Consider the following 14,227-nt stretch of genomic DNA (forward strand, 5'->3'; position numbering starts at 1 on the left):
CAGACCGTGGACCCCTGTCAAACTATAAATGAGCGGGACAGTCTTCAAATGTAACTCAAAATACAAAAATCACTAAAGAAAGACAGGCTGGATTCAGGTCACTTTATCAAAAATGCAACAAAGCGTTATACCAGCCATACCAAAGGTTCACTCACCAGTCCGGTTTAGAGTTAGATGGATTTTCAGCCTTTCATCGGAAATCCCATTGGGTCTGTCGATGGAAAACTTCTTCCGAAGAAGAACGGGCTCTTGAAGAAAACCCATCAGACATTATTAGATAAAGCAGCGCAAAATAAGAACCTTAAAAAAAAAAACAATATTGTATTTGACAAATTCATGTTTAAATCCCTTGTGTGGCAGACTGCTTTAAAGTACTCGACATTCTGCAGTATTTTTATGGATTATTAACAAGACTAGTGCCAGGATACAGACATATTTTTAGGTTTCCTAAACAAATCGGGTATGAATTGAGTAGAAACGACTGAATTATGTTCCCAAAACAAGAGTGAAGCCCAGATCTCAGTATTACAGGTAGCACTTCTCGCTTCATTAACACAAAAGAGAGGTAGTACCATCTCAAGCAAAAAAAATCCTTTCACCCTGAGAGAAGGCATACTGGTGAGAATAGTCCCCTATGTTTGCACCTGTGCCAGACTCCCTGCTGAAAGCAGTCATGCTATTAAGATTTGACCCCTCTATTGCCAAATAAACTAGGTTCCTTGCTGACATCACAAATGATCTTTGCAGTTTAAGGAATAAATCACATTTAGGTTCCTTGCTGACATCACAAATGATCTTTGTAGTTTAGGGAATAAATAAAAATTAAGATCTCCTATACAATCACCAGTCGAATACCATACATTCAAATAAATGTGTTGTTTTATTACATATCTAAAAACATACATTTCGTATTAACATGTAAAATCTAGTCAATATTGTGTACATTTCATAGCCTCATGATTGTTCTTGCTGTACCATAAGTTTGTTCATGTTAATGTTAAAAGAAATTGAGTTTGATCCTGGTACACACGTCTGTAGTGTGGTTTTTAAAGGCTCTTGGATGTTCATACATATGTGGTGTTTTGATGTTTGGTTATGTATCATTAATACAGATTTCTAAAGTATTGAGTTTCAAATTTCTTATCCCACTAATGGCCGTACAAACCACTTGTTCAGTTTAGAACTTGTTGCTGTTAACGTGAAGGTAAAGTGAGTTTGGCCCTGGGGCAAACCCCTGTAGTGTGTTATGTATAAGGATGGGTGTGCTGAAGAGCAATCTTGTTCCTGACTGGCTGTGTGGTGGTGGTGGTGTGGTGATGTGATGATGATGATGATGGTTGGCAGCAGAAAGAACATCCTAGACTCAACAATTTGTTAAAATGAACTCGGTGGAAAGCATTTGTTTCTACTATCTTTGGCTACTGAAGATGTATACTTTCTTCTGATGTGCATATTACATCGATGAACACCTTTCTCTAGGCAAGGCTGAGCTATAAGAACACTGTTTATTTGACAGCTACAGCAACACAAAAGCACCTTACAGATGATTCAGAATGCTACGATCTATCTTATTTGTGGTCGGAGGACATCCCAACTGCATCGCAAAGTTTCACTGCTTGCTCACGAGGCAGCACATACTTTTTATGTCCATTTATTCGTTGACAGTTTATAAAACAAGAGTTTCTTTTTACTTGTAAAAACAATCCTGAATATCATCTGTGTCAAAAATCTGAATCGTTTGTGTTCCTTTGCTTCTAAATCCAGATTTTTTTCCAGAGACAAAGTTCAAGAAATGTAAAGCAGAAAGTCGATAGTTCTGGACTCTAAGAGCTGAATTCTTTACCGCTCAAGATTCAATCTTTACCTAATCGTCAAACTTTAAGAAACGTATTCAGAACTAAACTTTTCTTCAGCTCTCTCTGCGATCAATACTTTCGTCAACATGCACAGATTCTGTCTTTTCACCAGTTAGGAGTTGGTTGGTTGATTCTCTGTAAATAAGAAAGGTCTAAAATATATTCATATAAAATTAATGTGTCCGTGAATCATTTACCTTCAGTGGTGAGCCGGAAAATTTCTCAAGGGTCCAGCTTGATATTGGATACCTCTGGGGAAGGGCCACTATGGTGGGTGCACTAACAGATGCATGTGATGAGTGAAAGGAGCATCATGTCTCCCAAGTCAGTGCTTCAGAGGTAAATGCTGTGCGCTGCAAGCATTAACTCTCAGAGTTACAGGTCACAATTTCCTACTTTGTCTTCTTGTGCCTTTGGAAGTTGTTCTCTAGCAGCTGTCATTGAACCAGTTATTGCACAAAATGAACAAACACCAAAATCAGCTAGAAATATTCTCCAGTCTGTGCTTGGTAAACTTATTCAATTGTGTTGTGTTGATAGGTTTTATCACTAATCCCTGTAGTTAGCTGAAAATCCTTCCCACAACACTTCCAAATCCACTACAAAAGTATGGTTTCTCCCCTGTTTGTGTTTGTTAGTGCACTTGAATGGCTTTTCCCCTAAGTGGGTTCGCTGGAGATTTCTTAATGTTGAAGGGGCACTAAAAATACTTACACATTCACTACAGTGTTAGGGGTTTATCACCTGTGTGTGTTCGTTGATGTCTTTGTATTTCTGATAATTGACTAAAGCACTTAACACACTCCCTGCATTTGCAAGTTTTTTCCACTGTGTGTGATCGCTAATTATTCCTTAACTTTGAGGAATGACTAAAACTATTTCCACATTCATTGCAATCAGATGTTTTTCCCCTGTGTGTGTTCGCTGATGTCTCTGCAGAATTGATAACAGACCAATGCTCTTCATACGTTCACGGCACTGTAATGGCTTTTCCCCTGTGTGTGTTCGCTGATGACTCCTGAGATTTGAGGAATCACTAAAACTACTTCCACAATCATTGCAATAGAGTGTTTTTTCCCCAGTGTGTGTTCGTTTATGTTTGTGTAGGTCCAATAACCGACTGAAGCTCTTCACACATTCACTGCAATGCTATGGTTTTTCTCCTGTGTGTGTTCGTTGATGTCTTCGAAGATTTGATAACATACTGAATCTCTTCACACATTTATTGCAATGGTATGGTTTTTCCCCAGTGTGTGTTCGCTGATGTGTTTGGAGTTGTGATAACAGACTGAAGCTCTTCACACATTCACCGCACTGGAATGGCTTTTCCCCTGTGTGTGTTCGCTGATGAATCCTGAGATTTGATGAATTACTAAAACTACTTCCACATTCACTGCAATGGTATGGTTTTTCCCCAGTATGTGTTCGCTGATGAATCCTGAGATTTGATGAATCACTAAAACTACTTCCACATTCACTGCAATGGTATGGTTTTTCCCCAGTATGTGTTCGCTGATGAATCCTGAGATTTGATGAATCACTAAAACTACTTCCACATTCATTGCAATGGTATGGTTTTTCCCCTGTGTGTGTTCGCTGATGAATCCTAAGACTTGATGAATCACTAAAACTACTTCCACATTCACTGCAATGGTATGGTTTTTCCCCAGTATGTGTTCGCTGATGTCTTTGTAGGGTTGAAAACCGACAGAAGCTCTTCACACATTCAGTGCAATGGTATGGTTTTTCTCCTGTGTGTGTTCGCTGATGACTTTGAAGAATTGATAACCGACTGAAGCTCTTCACACATTCAGTGCAATGGTACGGTTTTTCCCCAGTATGTGTTCGCTGATGTCTTTGTAGGTGTGATAACCGACTGAAGCTCTTCACACATTCACTGCAATGGTATGGTTTTTCACATGTGTGTGTTTGCTGATGTCTTTTAAGATGTGATAACTGACTGAATGCCTTCACACATTCATTGCAATGGTATGGTCTTTCCCCTGTGTGTGTTCGCTGGTGAACTTGGAGTTGTGATAACTGACTGAAGCTCTTCACACATTCAGTGCAATGGTACGGGTTTTCCCCCATGTGTGTTTGCTGATGGTCTAGGAGTGCTAACTGACTAAAATTCTTCACACATTCATTTCAATTGCACGTTGCTTTTCCTGTGTGTGTTTGCTGATGGCTCTTTAGTAGTGATGACAAACTAAAGCTCTTGCTGCTTGTGTATGATTTTTCTTTCTTGGTTAGTGTCTCTGTGTCGGATTAATATTTATCTGCATCCCATGACTGCGTTTCCTGAGGAGCTAACATGGTTGATAAAGCACTGGTGTTATTCTCACATTCCCTGTATGTGTATGGTATTTTGGATGGTTGAGTTCAGATTTCACAATGAAATACAAGACTCACCAACTACATATATTATAATTGTGGCAAGCAAAGCTACTTTGTAGGTGGTTATGTCTTTAGATTGCGGAATGGTTTTGCAAGCTTATGAGTGAAAATCAGTCTTCCTTCTGGTTGAAGCAAATTGAGACAGTCTGTTGTAGATCAGAGACCCTCTCTTTCCTTTACCCTTCAGTTGTCTGGCTCCACTCCCTTGTGCTTTTCTGTTGTTCCTGTGGTTTGGCCAGAAAGAGTTTACAATACACCTAGCGTGCTGAATGGTGGTGTGCCATCATTACAGGAAGTAGAGCAATGCTGTATCTACCTCATACCGAACACATGATCAAAGCTGGTGGTGGAGACCTGTTTATACAGGAAATGATTTGTCAGTGTTGTTGCATTTTCTAGAGGTCGTTTCTTAGTCCTGTTGCGTGGAGGTGTTCAGCTCAGACTCTTACATCCACTGAATTGCTCTGGACTGCCTCTTCCAGGATCTTTCAGTTTATGTTCAGGTTCCTCAGTCTGCAGATCTTTTCCTAAATATTGGACCTCATTTTTTCCAACCACTATTTTCAGATTTGCACGATTACTGTCAATATTCACAATCATTTGTGCGTTCAAGGCTGGTTTCCTATTGGATGTAAAGAGATTTAAAATCACTAAATGGAAATGTAAGAGAATGTGAATACACAATATTTAACTAGTTGTAAAAGACATCTGGTCATTACCATTTATGAAAGATAGAGATATTTCACCATACACAGATATTTAACTAAATGTTCTATAGTACATGTCACATTGTACTTAATTCAGAAAAGGAGGTGATTTTCCGGTGTTCACACAGTAACTTAGTACAGAAAGAGCACACATGGAGTGGAGTGCCCACTTGCTAGAGGTACAGCTTTACAAAGACGCACATGGCCAAGATTTCATTTAAACAAGAAGAGATTGTGTAAGAAGAGATGGATCAGGATGTGTTGCTGTCACTTCAGTTTCTGGAATTGTATAACGGGAGTAACCCTTTGAAGACCACATAACAAAGAAAACTCTTCATGAGTGTATCATAATGGTAACGCTCCAGGAAGTATATAATAAAGGTAACGCTCCAGGAAGTATATAATAAAGGTAACGCTCCAGGAAGTATATAATAAAGGTAATGCTCCAGGAAGTATATAATAAAGGTAACGCTTCAGGAAGTATATAATAAAAGGTAACGCTCCAGGAAGTATATAATAAAGGTAACGCTCCAGGAAGAATATAACAAATGTAGCTCCATTCACACTCTTCTTGACAATACTTTCCTGTTCACTCTGGAGCAGCTGAAGTTCCAACTCCTGTCTTTACTTTTCTGTTTGTTGAGTTATCTTTGCCACATTCCTAGGGATGGTTCAAGCATTTGTTGGAAGATTGCAGCATTTATTATAGATATTCCATCACAACCAGTAATATACCTGTGATATCTCAGCTGCAAATACATGTCTACTTTTGTCTTTTTCTACCTTATCAGGGTATCTGACTCAATGTCTTCCGTTTGGTGCCAGCATGCTTCTCGGTCAGGGGATGGAGCATTAGCAGAGTGGGACAAGATGTCCATTGCTTTCAGGTGAGTACAGCATTTACACCATTGGGAATTTCTTAAAATCACATTTACCTTACTCCCTGTTCATCACCTTCCATACTCCCTTATGTCTGCGTACTCGTTCAGCAGGGTTCATTGACAGCTAAAGCAAAGGAGTGACTCGATGCACACAGCAGACATCAGGTAATGATCTGATAGACAAACGCCATAGTTGGCAGTAGAAGAATCAAAAGCGTCTTTAGTGAAGCTCGCCCGGGACATAAAAAGGAAGTGCACAGGTAGCTACTTATGAGGTATAAACAGAGGAGGCAAACATGTAGGTTCATGCTCCATTTTGGGTCTGTTTCAGGTTTTTACTGGCCTGGGAATTGGTGTGCAATGTATCTTAATCCTGCGGCTGATAAGGGCACTTGCTGCAAGGGTGTTACCTCTTTGACCCTTTACAAGAGGGGGGGGGGGGTAACAGAGCCTTAGAAATCACAACACCTGGCTCTGCTGTGACGTGGGATGTGGGCCAGGTTCAGATTGGTGGAGCGTAGTCTTCTGGAGAGCATGTAAAATCGCATCCAGGCAGCTAGGCTGGGTACTCCTTGGATCTCTATTTTTTTTTTTTGTTAAGTCTTTAAACAGTTGTCGTGCATCCATTTGGGCAACGTTGATACGCAGTTTTTAGATTTGACAAAAAAGCCAGTCAACTCTGCCGAAAGGGAAATATTTAGCTGAGTGTCATCAGCATGCGACACTAGTGAGATATTCCAAAATGTTGCACTACCTTTGCCAGAGGCCTGCTGTGAATATTAAAAAGGGTAGGACTGAGCTCCAAACCCCGAGGGACACCAGGAGCCAGTCCTCTTTGTGATGAGGCGAAAGGGGGGTATAACTTTAAAAGACCACTCCTTTAAAAAGAAGGAAAACCAGGCTAGACCTTTGCCCTGTACCCCCAGGTCAGTGAGGCAAGTTAATATCATTGCATGTGAGACAGTGTCGAAGGCCGAACTTAAATCTAGGAGTATCAGAGCCTGCGATTTGCCAGCCTCTGCAGTACTGCAAAGGGATTCAGTAACTGTTAATAGAGCAATTTCTGTGTTGTATGATCTAAATCCATTTTGGGAATAATCTAATATTTTATATTGAAATTTTAAAATATAATCAGGTTTAAATGGGTCATCCGGAGATCCAGATTTCACTTGACGCATAAAGGTGGAAATAGAATCTGTGTCAAGTAGAGCCAATTGGTCCAAGGTAGCCCATTGTGTGTGTTAGGTTCCTGTGTCAAGAGAGACAGGTTTGACTGTTTTCTCACCCCTGTTAAAGTAAAGATAAAGATCACTAACCAAGCTTGGTGCAGTGGCTGTTAGACGCTTCCGCTAATCCAGGAGTGGAGGTGGGTTTAATCAGGTTGTTCACAATAGAGAAGATTTCCTTTGAAAGCTTGCTGCTGTTTTTGATTTGTCTGCAAATAATTCGACACAGGCAGTTTTAATCAGTTTCTTGTAGCATTTAATCGCTCTCAAGTATTGCATTCATACTGCAGCATCATAGGATGTGTGCCAAGCACAATCAAGTTCTTTGAATTGCTTTTTTTATGAGCAATGCTTCATTGAACAAAGCAGCTGGGGGGCTGCTTCCTACTTTTATAGAGCGTGGCAGAAATAAAATGATCCAAGGCAGAATTGAGCCATGCTTTGGTGGAAGTCTCCGCCCATTCTATATTGGAGTATATTAAAGGGCACACTACTAGCTAATTGGAAAGTGGCCAGGTCATTAGTAAAGTCCTGGATTTCTTTATTGTTGATTAGATCAAGATGAATATTCAAGTCTCCAAATATGCTCAAGTTGGACAATTGAAGGGAGTGCAAGGTAGAACATTCTGTTAGAGATTCCCTGGGGACGCATCGGAGAAGAGCTAGGGCAATGGCTACAGTCCCCAGGCTCCAACACACTCTTCATTACTCTTCCTGCACCCGGAGGCTCTTAAAGGCAGCAGCGAGGTCCCACTGTGGGGGACGCATCGGAGCAGAGCCGGGGGACTGACTACAGCCCCCAGGCTCCACCACACGCCACATCACTCTTACTGCACCCAGAGGTGCTTAAAGGCCACAGCGAGGTCCCGCTGTGGGGGACGCATCGGAGCAGAGCCAGGGCACGGACTACAGCCCCCAGGCTCCACTGCACAAAGCATCACTCTTCTGGCACCCGGAGATGCTTAAAGGCAGTAGCGTGGTACCTCTGCACGAGATTAGCCCGGGCTAAGGGCGGGCTCAACCACGCCCGTCGGGGCCCGTTGGAGGCTGGGGCCCCCCTCTAACTTCTTCACTTCCCCGTTGCATGCCCACCATGGGTAACAGAGGAGGTAACTGTTACCTCTTTAGATACCTTTCTGGCCAAGGCAACATCGGCATTAGAAAAATAAATCGCACTTACAGAAAAAAGTCTTAGGTTGCGGTTAGGGGCAGGAAAGTCATCTAATCTAGTTGTTTCTCCAACTAAGGGGGTGTAATGACACTATATGGGTTTCTCTTCCAGAATTGCCGGCAGTGTCTGCACCAACCCCCGAACATTCACAGCCAGCCTCTACATTTAGCTGGAAACCAACTGACGCTATTTTCGTAAATGGTAAATGAAAAAGAGGTTATGAGATACTGCCCTCCAAGTGTCCTGCCAAGAAGATCAGAAAGGCCGCTATGCCAGCGATTCCACATGTATGAATGGCCAGCAACATTCAGAGACTACATTTCGCTCATATTGGTGTGATCTTCTTGATAACTTTAAACAACTTTTGAAACCGATCTATGCCCATTTAGATTCTATAGATCGCACAAAAGGTCATCCTCTCTGATGTCTGTAAAACTCTTAAAAACTATAATTGTGGAAGTCATAATTTGTGTTTTAATTGTGAAAACATGATCCTTGGTCATGAGTTAGTCAAATCGACCTCTACTTCTATTGGTCATCCTTGTGCTGAAAACAGGGATCCTATTGGTCCAGACCATGTAGATTTGGTCCCTAGGTGTTGCCCACCGCAGGTGACCATGCAAGATTGTATGGGTAAGGGGCAATCACATGACTTATCAAGACCACGGATTAAGGTAAATCCCCAGTCTACTCGGGCCCATAGCAGACCAAATCAGCAATACATGAACTTCCCTCCTGCAGCGTGTCACTATGTTCAAATTTTAGTCAACGTGCCTTTACTACGGCCCAATCTTAGAAAATCTTCACTTCAGCTGATGGCCAAGGCTCGACACTGGATGACTCAAAACATTAATCAAGGTCATCTCATCCAAAATCATGTGATAATGGCCAGAAGAACGCAGTGAATTGGGTTTGGTGTAAAAACAACCAATAATGACTGGTTATTTTAAGCTCTGATCATGAATGGCTAGTGAGAGACATATTAGTGAGTTTACTGGTTGCCCCTTCACTATATTCTCAGATTTATGCAGTCTCGTTGTTTTTTTTTTTTATAGGTCTGCACCAGTGCCTAGTTCCACCGTATTCACTCAGGGCCTTTCTTTAGTGAGAACTGGTCATAAGCCTGCCCAGGTGGCTTTTAATGCCCTGCACTATCAAACAGGTACTCATTGTTGGAAGATATGGAGGCATTTGATTGACCGATCGCTCTACTAAATCATTTGCCTCCTCAGTCTGTTTTTATAACGATTATAAAACGGTTTCTGGTTTGGTACCCGTGGAGAGGTTTGGTCATTTTAGGTTCATTAAGCAGTATTACATCCTTACCAATTGACCCTACATCATCCTTCTCACCAGTACAGACAGAGATTCGGTCGCAGGAGTCGCTAAGTGATATAAAGTTCTCTCTAGGACTATAGCGGGTTATGAAAACAAAAAGGATAATCAAAATTGGCATAAAGAGTTTACGAATTCTGATATCTGCTTTCAGGAAAATTGGGCAGAGCAGTCAGTCTATGTAAATGGCTACAGCTCCTTTGTTACACCAGCAATTCCATCAGCAACAGGTAGATCTAAGGGTGGCTACTCAAAATTATAGCAAACACGATCACCCTAGTTAAGGTGACCTTTGTCAATAACTTGCCTCATTTTCATGTTATCTTGGCTGAAGGTTCTATGAAAATTGATTTGTTACAGATTAATTACTATAATAATAATTTTAAGAATCCTACACAGGTGACTGCTGAGTTGGCTGGAATATTGGAATCTCTGTTAACATTCCACACACGTTCAATTTGTTTTATTTGAGCTGGGGATTTTCATGTGTACTGTAGCCCCAATTCAGACCAATGTATTTGTGGGGTAATTGACAGAAATGATTCGTTCCTAGTCCATTTTATGCATCATAACTACGGAAACATTTCAAACAGTTTTTCATTAACTTGGGACCTAGTTATAAAAACCTGTGTCAACCCATGACTGGTCAACCCCTCCCCAGCTTTCAAATTACTGGAGTTACCTCGACATCTGATTTTACAATTATTCAGACTATTTAAAGAGATGTATTAAGTCCTCCATAGTCGAGTTGACAGAGTTCAGTGATCATGCTTTCCTTCTTTTTTTGTTTTGTTTGGCCTCTTTCTGCTAAGTCAAGCTCTATATTTGCCCCAAAACCGATTCTGGGTAGGAAAAATGGATCGACTCTTAAATGGGAGAAAATGAACCCTATTTCCTTCCTCCCCAAGGTCGCAAAGGAGGTGTTACCTGACATTGAATCCTGCTTAGACACCAACACTGATAGTCATCAAGTAGTAATAGCAATTAGTAAAATTTTAAGATCTATACATTTTAATCTTTTACATCCAGCTACAAGAAACACTCCATCGACAATAAGGGGGTTTGAGACAAATTGCTCAAAGGCCTCCAAAGAACTTCACACTGCTCTTAAAACAAGTCACAGAAACAAAGATTTGATAAGGAAGCTACGAGCTGACTATAAGACAGGTAGGACGGTGAGAAAAAAGGATTTATGGGATGAAGCATGGGTACATTTGTGTGAATGCAAGGCATTTTGGAGGGTGGTAAATGCCCCTTTTCTGCAGTCTCAGGGCGGCCCCTCTCTTGATATTCATGTAGATCAATCCACCTGGGTGTCTCACTTCCAGAGCATTTTTAATGTAGAGATGGATAGCGCTACAAAAAACTTTAGGACTTAATGACTGCCCATCTGGGGATGGAATTCTCATTAGAGGAAATTGAGCTTGCACTCTCTCAATCGCCTGCCCTAAAGGCAGCAGGGTCAGATGGGCTTCCTCTGGATATTTTCTTTGTACATCAAAATTTATGGGCTCCACTCTTGACCCAAGTTTTAAATACTGTTTCCAAAGTGGGACCCCCTGGTATCTTGGAAACAATCCATGATTATCCCCATATATGAGAAGGGAATCCCTTGAATCTGGCAAATTACCGCCCAATCGCCCTGCTGGATAGCGCTGCCAAACTAATGGGGAGATTGTTCCTAAATAGACTGGAGGAGTGGGCATTTGTTAATAATGTTTTAGCTGAGACACAATACGGGTTTGGAAAGAGGAGGGGTTCGATTGACCACGGACAAAATTCACCCTTACTTGCAGCAAAATATGTTTGTGCAAAAAAGGGCCAGTTTTATATGGCTTTTGTGGACTTGTCCACGGCCTTCGACTGCGTAAACAACTCAGAATTGTGGGTTCTTTTGGAGTTGATGGGTGTGGACAACTCCATAATTCTTTTATTAGGGAGACATATAGAGAGGCCGGGGCAGTAGTCAGGTTTGGTAAATGGGGGAATGTTCGGAAATATTTAGAATTGAAAAGGGGGTGCGACAGGGGTGTGTCCTTGCCCTCTTTCTGTTTTCCTTGTACACCCATAACTGTAATGAAGTTTCGACCGTGCAGTGCAGAGATGTTCCATCAGCAGGTGGCTTAATGCTGCCTGCTCTCTTCAATGCAGATGATGCAGGTTTGATGGCCAGGACACTGCTGGCCCTACAGCGCTTGATTGGCTCTTGTTTAATTTTCAAGGCTGAACTGGGTCTGCTTGTTAACAAATCATACACCTTTGTTATGACAGTGGGACTGGGAAGGAAAAAGTATTTCTCTGGAATGGGTAGCGTCCTTTATTAGGTCTGGCCTGAGCCAGCGTGCAGTTGCTGCTCGGCGGAGATCTGTGGTATTTCTGTACGGTTCGGAGAGAAGCTTCGCTCACTCTCCCGCCCTTATTTTTGATTGGCTTGTGTCTATGTCCTTGGTAAATGCTGGTGTCTGATTCATTATGAGGCTTATTAGTCCCTCCTCCCTCCTTAAGTCGGGCATGTAGCCATTTGTATCCTCCCATGGCTACTAGCACCTTTACTTGTTTTTAAAAACAATTTTAAAGACCTTTATTGATGTCGAAAGTTGTTGGTCCAGCATGATGGCTACATCCCTTGGCGGGCCGGCAGTGCGATGTAGACTTCTGTAAACCATTATAGGTGGGTAGGGTGTACACAGCAAGCCTCCTACAACCACTTCGGGCAGGCCGCGTTAGGTGGGACGGGTTCAATTAGGAGGGTTAAAACAGCATAAACATTTTCTTTTTCTCTAGAACATGAAGAAAAACTACATTGCCACTTTATGCACGTTTGAGAGGATAAGGTGCCCATTTACGCCGACTCCTGCTGAACATACAATCTAGTACATGATGTTATCCTGCACCCTGGAGCCAAATTGGCCGCTATACTCTGGCCTAAGCAGATCCCACATGTATTGATTCACACCTCTACCTGTCGTCGTGGGTACAAGGCTCAATAGCCTTGTCTGTGGTGGTGGTATGATCCAGGATGTAGGTCTGAAGGGGTGCCCATATATCGCATGAGCAGGAGGAAGATGGTAGGAGTTCGGAGTAGACGTGTAATTGCTCTTGACAACAGATAAGATCGTGGAGCCAATCTTTGAAATTGGGGCCTCCCCCCCTTCCCTACCTGCAGGCAATCCGTCGTTTGGCCACGCGGAGCGCCAGGGAAGTATAACGCTGCATCTTAGCGGCGACCGGCTCAGTGTACCCTAGTAGTGTGGTCAGCAGGAATATGTAGACCAGTCAGTTGGTCCAGTGCCAGCAAGACCTCTGTCCAATAACTTTGTATGGGTGGGAAATCCCAGGCAAGGTGTCTCAAGTTCGCTCCCCGGGCAGCCGCAATGATCACATTGATCGTTATCTCGAAGGTGCAGACGGTGTAAGCGCGCCGGTGTGTAATAAAGGCAGTGAATTTATTTGTAGTGAATGATGCACAATCTGCTGCTGGCGGAGATAGTTCCAGTTTGGTGGCAGCAGAAGGACCATTGTTCTTCAGTGAGGGGTGACCCCAATTCCTCCTCCCAGTGACCCTTGGCTGGGGGTAGGCCGTAGTCACGGTTGCTTTGGATGGTGCGGTATAGGATTGACACCACGAGTGTGGGGGTAGTTTGTTGCAAAAGGGCGTGGAGGGGGACATAATGGGAGGTTCCTGCGGAAAACATGGGGTTAGGGATCTCACATCCTGTCGCCGTTTGACATAGAAGAACAGCTCAAGTGGGGTGGGGGGTGAAGTGCCCAAAAATTCTTTGCTGGTGAAAAACCTGCCATTGGCGTAGATCCACCCCCCGGGTCTGGATGGATAGTTTGCGGAGGAGTCGAGGGCAACCCCCTTCCTTTGTGACCGGTAGGTTGTGTCTGTCGCGGAGGGGGAAGAGGGGGGAGTAGAGTAAAGTGCAGTGTAGCCGTCTAGCTAGGTCGTGCCAAGCGCTGGTAGCACAGTGTTGGGGCCATGTAACCGTCTTCTATCGCCAGGAGGGGCATGTAGAGGGAGGGTTAATCCAGTAGGACGTGAAATGGGCCTGCGCGCAGCTAAAGTATAACTCCAGGTCTGGTACCTCAAAGCCTCCAGAGCTGAAGGGTCGCTTGAGGGTGTCCCAGCAGAGTCTGGCTTGCTTCCCACTCCAAACAAGTATACAACACAAATCTGCCCGACCACCTCGTTTCTTGATAGTATAATCTTTATGAACGAGACCAGATAACTATTAATCAAACCTAGTCAGGTACTTTTATTTATACCCATCAATCATGAAATTAATTTTTTAGAAAGTGCATGTTTTTAGGCAAAAAGAAGATATGTACAGTTCCAACATTACAATACATTACCAATACCAAACTAACAAATTTTAAACAAAAACATTTAGTAAAAATACATCCATATAAACAAATGACATTCACAAAAACTAATCACATTTCAAATAAACAGACAACAAAGCAGAATTGAATCACTAGAGTGAAAAAATATAAATTTTCTATTTTACAATATCAATGGATGGAAGCGTGACTCTTGTTAAAGTGCCGACGCGTTTCGGGTTTGAGTAGGAAGTTGTCGAACCCTCATCAGGGCTTTGTTACTCTCTGTATAGGATGTAAACAAACAATAAAGTTTTATTGACAACCTGTT

At 42.4% G+C, this 14,227-nt stretch overlaps 1 pseudogene; it reads right to left on the bottom strand.

The window, feature by feature from the left end:
- Positions 1-1,023: 1,023 nt before the first annotated feature.
- On the bottom strand, positions 1,024-4,577 carry LOC144768170 (uncharacterized; annotated as a pseudogene).
- Positions 4,578-14,227: the final 9,650 nt, after the last annotated feature.

Source organism: Lissotriton helveticus, chromosome 1_1, assembly GCF_964261635.1.
Source record: "Lissotriton helveticus chromosome 1_1, aLisHel1.1, whole genome shotgun sequence".
In the NCBI taxonomy this organism is placed as follows: domain Eukaryota; kingdom Metazoa; phylum Chordata; class Amphibia; order Caudata; family Salamandridae; genus Lissotriton; species Lissotriton helveticus.